Raw genomic sequence first — 6,983 nt, forward strand, 5'->3', positions numbered from 1 at the left:
AGGACGGCGGCCGAGGCCCGGGCCCCCACCGAGGCCGCGCTCCGTGCTGAGCGGTCTGCTCCGTATTTCCCGCTTGCGTTCTCACCAGCACTCGCCCCCGCAAGGAGGCACGAACGCCAGGACCCCCTCGCACCAGAGGAGGAAAGCGCAGCTCAGGGAGGGCACGTCACTCGCGGGAGACGGCGCCCCTTGGGTTTCAGCTCAGGACTTCGGTCTCCCGAGCCTGCGTTTCGGGGCAAGGCTCCGGTCCCGCGCTCCGGGAAACTGACAGGGACGCAGTCCCGCTTCTCCCCGCAGAAGGTGCTCCTCGGAGATCAGATCCGGGGACCCGTCAGAACCACCCCGGGCACGAGCTGGCAGGGAGCGACGCGCACCGCACCCCCCCCCTCCCCCATCCCGCAGCCCGCAGCCCGCAGCCCGAGGAAGCGAGGAGCAGGCGATAGAGGCGCTGGGTTGGCAGGAGGGGAAACGGGGCCGGCAGGAGAAGCGAACCGCGAAGAGACTCCCTCCCAGGACGACGATGGCTGAACGGGGAGAGGAGGGAGCTTTGGGTCCTCTCTCGTCCTGCTTTGACCGGGATGTCCCCATTTTTCCACAGCGAGCGAGTATGGCTCTTGGATTCGGTGGGGAAGACGTGATTTATCTGGAGGACTTTTCCCTTCGGGGGTTCAAAGTCCGTTCTCTGAGGCAAGGCTCCCTCTCTGCCTCCCTGTCCTTCCCATTCGCCTCCCCGGAAGCCAGCTCTCCTCCCGGTTTCCTGGATCCCTTGGCCACGGTCCTCTGTTGCAAACACAGGCAGGTGCAAAGAAGATGCGAAAGGCTGCCCGAGCCACGCGAACGGAAAGCTGAAGCCAGGGAGCCAGGAAGGGCTGGCTGCTGAGGGAGGACGTGTCCTGTCAGGAGGCTTTTCAACTCCCTCTGACAGATGCGGCCTGGAGGGGCGGGGCCCGGCCGGGGCCCTGGGGTGGTAGGGGTCGGGTGTGAGGGGGTGGGTGGGGAGGCGGGGGGAGGCGGGAAGAGAGGGAGGCCCCCGAGTGAGGGGACACCAAAAGCCTCAGCCATCAAGACTCCTCGTCTTTGCATCCAGCGTTCTCAAACTCAAAACGAACGCAAGCTCATCCACCAGGAGCAACGTAGCAGCGTTTCCAAGCGAGGCAGGACCGCCCGAAGGCGAAAGCAGAATGGGATCCTAGTCAGGTGGAGCTTGAAACTCAGACCCACCCACCCCCCTACCCCCCCCCACCACCACCACCTCCCCCCCTCCCCCCCACCCCGGGAAGGGGGCTTCTGGAAGGAAAAGCGAGACAAACTGACAGGGACAAACTTAGGTCGGGAAAGGAGTGTTGATTGTGAATGAGCCTCTCAAGGACAAGCAAGCGGGTACCAGGTTTTAGAAGATGACCTGCAGCGGCAGAGACGCCAGCAAAGGCAGAAGCCATCCCGTCTTGGGTGAGGTGCCCGAGACGCTCCTCTCTAACCCAGTCCGCCCTGTCCTTGGAGAAGCGGGCGGTGTCTGGAAAAGCCTGACCAGGTGCCTTTCCTCGGTGGGCGGGGCTGGTCGCTTTGGGACCCGTTTGGGCCTCCCGGCACCGCCGTGGAATCCGTTCCACCTGACAGGACGACTCTACCCGGCGGCTGGGGCGGCGGGGGCGGGGCGCCGAGGGAAGGGCTGGGGTGTCACCGGAGCGGGAGCCGAGCGGGTGGGAAGAGGCCGAGGCCAGAGGGAGCCGGCCGGCGGCGTGTGCGGCGTCGGGGTCCCGGTCCCGGTCCCGGTCCCGGTCCCGCCGGGCTGGCCCCGATTGGCCCTGGGTTCGGGTGGGGCCGCGAGCTGGAAGGGTTGGGCTGTGGCGGGGAGGGGTTGGGCCCTGCCCATGGGCGGCGCCGGCGGGCCCGCGGTGCGGAGGGGGGCGGGAGGGGAGGGGGAGGGTGGGGGGGGTCGGGCTGGCTGGAGGGGTGGGGGGCGTCCGCGGAGGACGGAGGCCGGAGGCCGCAGGACGGAGGAGGGGCGGCAGGAGCGCGGAGGGAGCCGCGCCCGGCCGGCGGCAAAAGGCGAGGGAGGCAAAAGCCTACAGCACCCGGTATTCCCAGGCGGTCTCCCATCCAAGTACTAACCAGGCCCGACCCTGCTTAGCTTCCGAGATCAGACGAGATCGGGCGCGTTCAGGGTGGTATGGCCGTAGACGCTGGCGCCTGCCGCCGGCGCCCCTAAGAAGCCGCGCCGCGTCGCCCGGCCCGCGGCTCGCGCGCGCCCAGGCCTCTGTGACGCGCACCCGCCGCCGGCGCCCCCTGCGCCCGCGCCCGGCCTGCCGCCTTCCTCCCGCTGCTGCCTCCCGCCGCGGCCGCCTCGGGCGCGGCCAGCGGGCCAGCCAAACCCTGCGCTGCCCCGCCCTGCTGCCCTCCCAGGGCGCGGAGGCCTGGAGCAGCCCGGGGTGCGAGGAGGCGGGGCGGGGCGGGCGGCGGTGGGAAACGAGGGGTGGTGGGGGCGGCGGTGGGGGCGGGGATGGGGGCGGGGCGCCTGGCTGGGCGCTCTCCCCTCGCGGCCCGGGAACACTCCAGGCCGCCCTGGCCGCTCGGATCCGGCGATGGGTCGCAGGAGATGCGGCTGCTGGGAGGGGGGTGGCGCGGGGCACTTGGCCCGAGGCGTCGGGGCGTCGGGCCGCCGGGCCCGTGCTCCTCTGAGTCCCCTCCGGCCCGAGGGGCCTCCCAGCGGGAGCCCTGACCTCTGCGGCGCCGGCCGGGCCCCGACTTGCCCAAACCCAGGCGGAGCCACCGGCGCGACCAGAGGGCGTCAGCGGAAGCCCGCCGCGCTGCCCCTGAGGGAGCGGGGAGGCGGGGCGGCCACACTTCCCCCCCGCCAGCGCCGCCCAGGAGACCGGCACCCCGCCCCCAACCCGCCCCTCGCGGGGACCCTGGACAGCTCCTGCTGGCGCCAGCCCAGAGACCCAGAGACAGAGACAGAGACAGAGACACGGAGAAACAGAGAAACGGCGACACGGAGAGGATCCAAGACACGGACCTAGACAGACACCCACCCTGACCCAGAGAGGCTCTGCCCAAGAGCTCGCTTGCCCCCCAGGAGGGCGGTGGTGCTGGAGCTGGGCCCGGGCCAGGAGGCAGGGGCCCCGGGGCTGGCGATCACCCCTGGGGCCCTAGGCCGCGCAGACAGGCTCTCAGGAGTCCCGGGCTCCCGGCATCGCTGCCCCGCCATCGCCCAGGAACCACAGGCAGGCACCGGAGCTCGCTGGCGCGCTCTGTCTGCGCTTGCGTGTGCGTGTGCTTGTGCGGGTTGTGCGAGTGGGTGTGTAGGCGTGTGTGTGTGTGTGTGTGTGTGTGTGTGTGCGCGCGCGCGCGCCTGTGTGTCTGTGTGCCTGTGTGTGTGTGTGCGTCCGGGTTTGTGTGTTCCTTTCTCTCCGCTTCTTCGCTCTGGCTCTTTTCCTCTTTCTGCCGGGCACCCCCGACCTTACTGAGTTGATAGAAGGAGCAGGCAGAAAAGTCAGGGCCCAGAGAACTTGGCACGAGAAAGCAGCTCCATCTACCAGACATGTAGAAGCCCCTCCCCGACGACCGACCGCAGCGTCCCCGTTCTGCTCAAGTGCCGCTGGGGACGTTGCCCGGGATCTCCCGCCCGCTAGGTCACCGACGAAGGCGCCTCCGTCTTCCCAAGAGCGCGCTCGCGCCCAGGACGGAGGGAGGAGCAGCACGGTGTGATGACGGGGAGGAAGAGTCGCGTCCGAAGGCCCGTCGGTGCCTGCCGACGTCCCGGCTCTCCCTGTCTCGAGACCTCTGGGCTTCAGGGTTCTGTGCCGCAAGGCTTTCCCGCCGCACCCCCCGGGACCCAGGGCGCGCTGTGTGCGCTGCCCGTCTCCAGCGTTTGGGCCCTGTGGGCCTTCTTGCGTCCCACTGGAAAGGGGACCCTGGGACGGAGAGAAGACGGGCAGGGGGCGGGCTTCGGCAAAGAGAGCGACGGCCATCCACAGACGTCCGACGAGGCCCTCCGGGGCGCCAAGCTCTCCATTTTCCACGGCACGTGTCCTCGTCAGGTTCTGCCACCTCTGGCCGGCATGCGTAGGCACACCGCTGGTCTTGCGGCCCCAGAGGCGAGGAGGCGAACGCCCCGGAGGCCGAGATTGGCACCCGCGTTCTCGGCTGCTGGGTGGCCAGCACCTAGGAGAGTGTCTGGCCGGAAGCAGCCAGGCGATCGATCCCTGGGTGCTGGATGAGCCTCGGCGGCAAGAAGTAGGCTCGTGGGGAAGGACGGCGGCCGAGGCCCGGGCCCCCACCGAGGCCGCGCTCCGTGCTGAGCGGTCTGCTCCGTGTTTCCCGCTTGCGTTCTCACCAGCACTCGCCCCCGCAAGGAGGCACGAACGCCAGGACCCCCTCGCACCAGAGGAGGAAAGCGCAGCTCAGGGAGGGCACGTCACTCGCGGGAGACGGCGCCCCTTGGGTTTCAGCTCAGGACTTCGGTCTCCCGAGCCTGCGTTTCGGGGCAAGGCTCCGGTCCCGCGCTCCGGGAAACTGACAGGGACGCAGTCCCGCTTCTCCCCGCAGAAGGTGCTCCTCGGAGATCAGATCCGGGGACCCGTCAGAACCACCCCGGGCACGAGCTGGCAGGGAGCGACGCGCACCGCACCCCCCCCCTCCCCCATCCCGCAGCCCGCAGCCCGCAGCCCGAGGAAGCGAGGAGCAGGCGATAGAGGCGCTGGGTTGGCAGGAGGGGAAACGGGGCCGGCAGGAGAAGCGAACCGCGAAGAGACTCCCTCCCAGGACGACGATGGCTGAACGGGGAGAGGAGGGAGCTTTGGGTCCTCTCTCGTCCTGCTTTGACCGGGATGTCCCCATTTTTCCACAGCGAGCGAGTATGGCTCTTGGATTCGGTGGGGAAGACGTGATTTATCTGGAGGACTTTTCCCTTCGGGGGTTCAAAGTCCGTTCTCTGAGGCAAGGCTCCCTCTCTGCCTCCCTGTCCTTCCCATTCGCCTCCCCGGAAGCCAGCTCTCCTCCCGGTTTCCTGGATCCCTTGGCCACGGTCCTCTGTTGCAAACACAGGCAGGTGCAAAGAAGATGCGAAAGGCTGCCCGAGCCACGCGAACGGAAAGCTGAAGCCAGGGAGCCAGGAAGGGCTGGCTGCTGAGGGAGGACGTGTCCTGTCAGGAGGCTTTTCAACTCCCTCTGACAGATGCGGCCTGGAGGGGCGGGGCCCGGCCGGGGCCCTGGGGTGGTAGGGGTCGGGTGTGAGGGGGTGGGTGGGGAGGCGGGGGGAGGCGGGAAGAGAGGGAGGCCCCCGAGTGAGGGGACACCAAAAGCCTCAGCCATCAAGACTCCTCGTCTTTGCATCCAGCGTTCTCAAACTCAAAACGAACGCAAGCTCATCCACCAGGAGCAACGTAGCAGCGTTTCCAAGCGAGGCAGGACCGCCCGAAGGCGAAAGCAGAATGGGATCCTAGTCAGGTGGAGCTTGAAACTCAGACCCACCCACCCCCCTACCCCCCCCCACCACCACCACCTCCCCCCCTCCCCCCCACCCCGGGAAGGGGGCTTCTGGAAGGAAAAGCGAGACAAACTGACAGGGACAAACTTAGGTCGGGAAAGGAGTGTTGATTGTGAATGAGCCTCTCAAGGACAAGCAAGCGGGTACCAGGTTTTAGAAGATGACCTGCAGCGGCAGAGACGCCAGCAAAGGCAGAAGCCATCCCGTCTTGGGTGAGGTGCCCGAGACGCTCCTCTCTAACCCAGTCCGCCCTGTCCTTGGAGAAGCGGGCGGTGTCTGGAAAAGCCTGACCAGGTGCCTTTCCTCGGTGGGCGGGGCTGGTCGCTTTGGGACCCGTTTGGGCCTCCCGGCACCGCCGTGGAATCCGTTCCACCTGACAGGACGACTCTACCCGGCGGCTGGGGCGGCGGGGGCGGGGCGCCGAGGGAAGGGCTGGGGTGTCACCGGAGCGGGAGCCGAGCGGGTGGGAAGAGGCCGAGGCCAGAGGGAGCCGGCCGGCGGCGTGTGCGGCGTCGGGGTCCCGGTCCCGGTCCCGGTCCCGGTCCCGGTCCCGGTCCCGCCGGGCTGGCCCCGATTGGCCCTGGGTTCGGGTGGGGCCGCGAGCTGGAAGGGTTGGGCTGTGGCGGGGAGGGGTTGGGCCCTGCCCATGGGCGGCGCCGGCGGGCCCGCGGTGCGGAGGGGGGCGGGAGGGGAGGGGGAGGGTGGGGGGGGTCGGGCTGGCTGGAGGGGTGGGGGGCGTCCGCGGAGGACGGAGGCCGGAGGCCGCAGGACGGAGGAGGGGCGGCAGGAGCGCGGAGGGAGCCGCGCCCGGCCGGCGGCAAAAGGCGAGGGAGGCAAAAGCCTACAGCACCCGGTATTCCCAGGCGGTCTCCCATCCAAGTACTAACCAGGCCCGACCCTGCTTAGCTTCCGAGATCAGACGAGATCGGGCGCGTTCAGGGTGGTATGGCCGTGGACGCTGGCGCCTGCCGCCGGCGCCCCTAAGAAGCCGCGCCGCGTCGCCCGGCCCGCGGCTCGCGCGCGCCCAGGCCTCTGTGACGCGCACCCGCCGCCGGCGCCCCCTGCGCCCGCGCTCGGCCTGCCGCCTTCCTCCCGCTGCTGCCTCCCGCCGCGGCCGCCTCGGGCGCGGCCAGCGGGCCAGCCAAACCCTGCGCTGCCCCGCCCTGCTGCCCTCCCAGGGCGCGGAGGCCTGGAGCAGCCCGGGGTGCGAGGAGGCGGGGCGGGGCGGGCGGCGGTGGGAAACGAGGGGTGGTGGGGGCGGCGGTGGGGGCGGGGATGGGGGCGGGGCGCCTGGCTGGGCGCTCTCCCCTCGCGGCCCGGGAACACTCCAGGCCGCCCTGGCCGCTCGGATCCGGCGATGGGTCGCAGGAGATGCGGCTGCTGGGAGGGGGGTGGCGCGGGGCACTTGGCCCGAGGCGTCGGGGCGTCGGGCCGCCGGGCCCGTGCTCCTCTGAGTCCCCTCCGGCCCGAGGGGCCTCCCAGCGGGAGCCCTGAC

The 6,983-nt window shown here is 70.1% G+C and overlaps 2 non-coding genes across 2 annotated transcripts; both read right to left on the reverse strand.

Moving 5' to 3' along the window:
• Nucleotides 1–2,063: 2,063 nt before the first annotated feature.
• Nucleotides 2,064–2,182, reverse strand: LOC139043011 (5S ribosomal RNA). The gene has a single exon (XR_011500089.1). It is a non-coding gene; the product is annotated as a 5S ribosomal RNA (ribosomal RNA).
• A 4,144-nt stretch (nucleotides 2,183–6,326) lies between these two features.
• Nucleotides 6,327–6,445, reverse strand: LOC139043013 (5S ribosomal RNA). Its single transcript, XR_011500091.1, has one exon. It is a non-coding gene; the product is annotated as a 5S ribosomal RNA (ribosomal RNA).
• Between the last annotated feature and the right edge of the window lie 538 nt (nucleotides 6,446–6,983).

Source organism: Equus asinus, unplaced genomic scaffold (genome assembly GCF_041296235.1).
Source record: "Equus asinus isolate D_3611 breed Donkey unplaced genomic scaffold, EquAss-T2T_v2 contig_136, whole genome shotgun sequence".
Taxonomy (NCBI): Eukaryota; Metazoa; Chordata; class Mammalia; order Perissodactyla; family Equidae; genus Equus; species Equus asinus.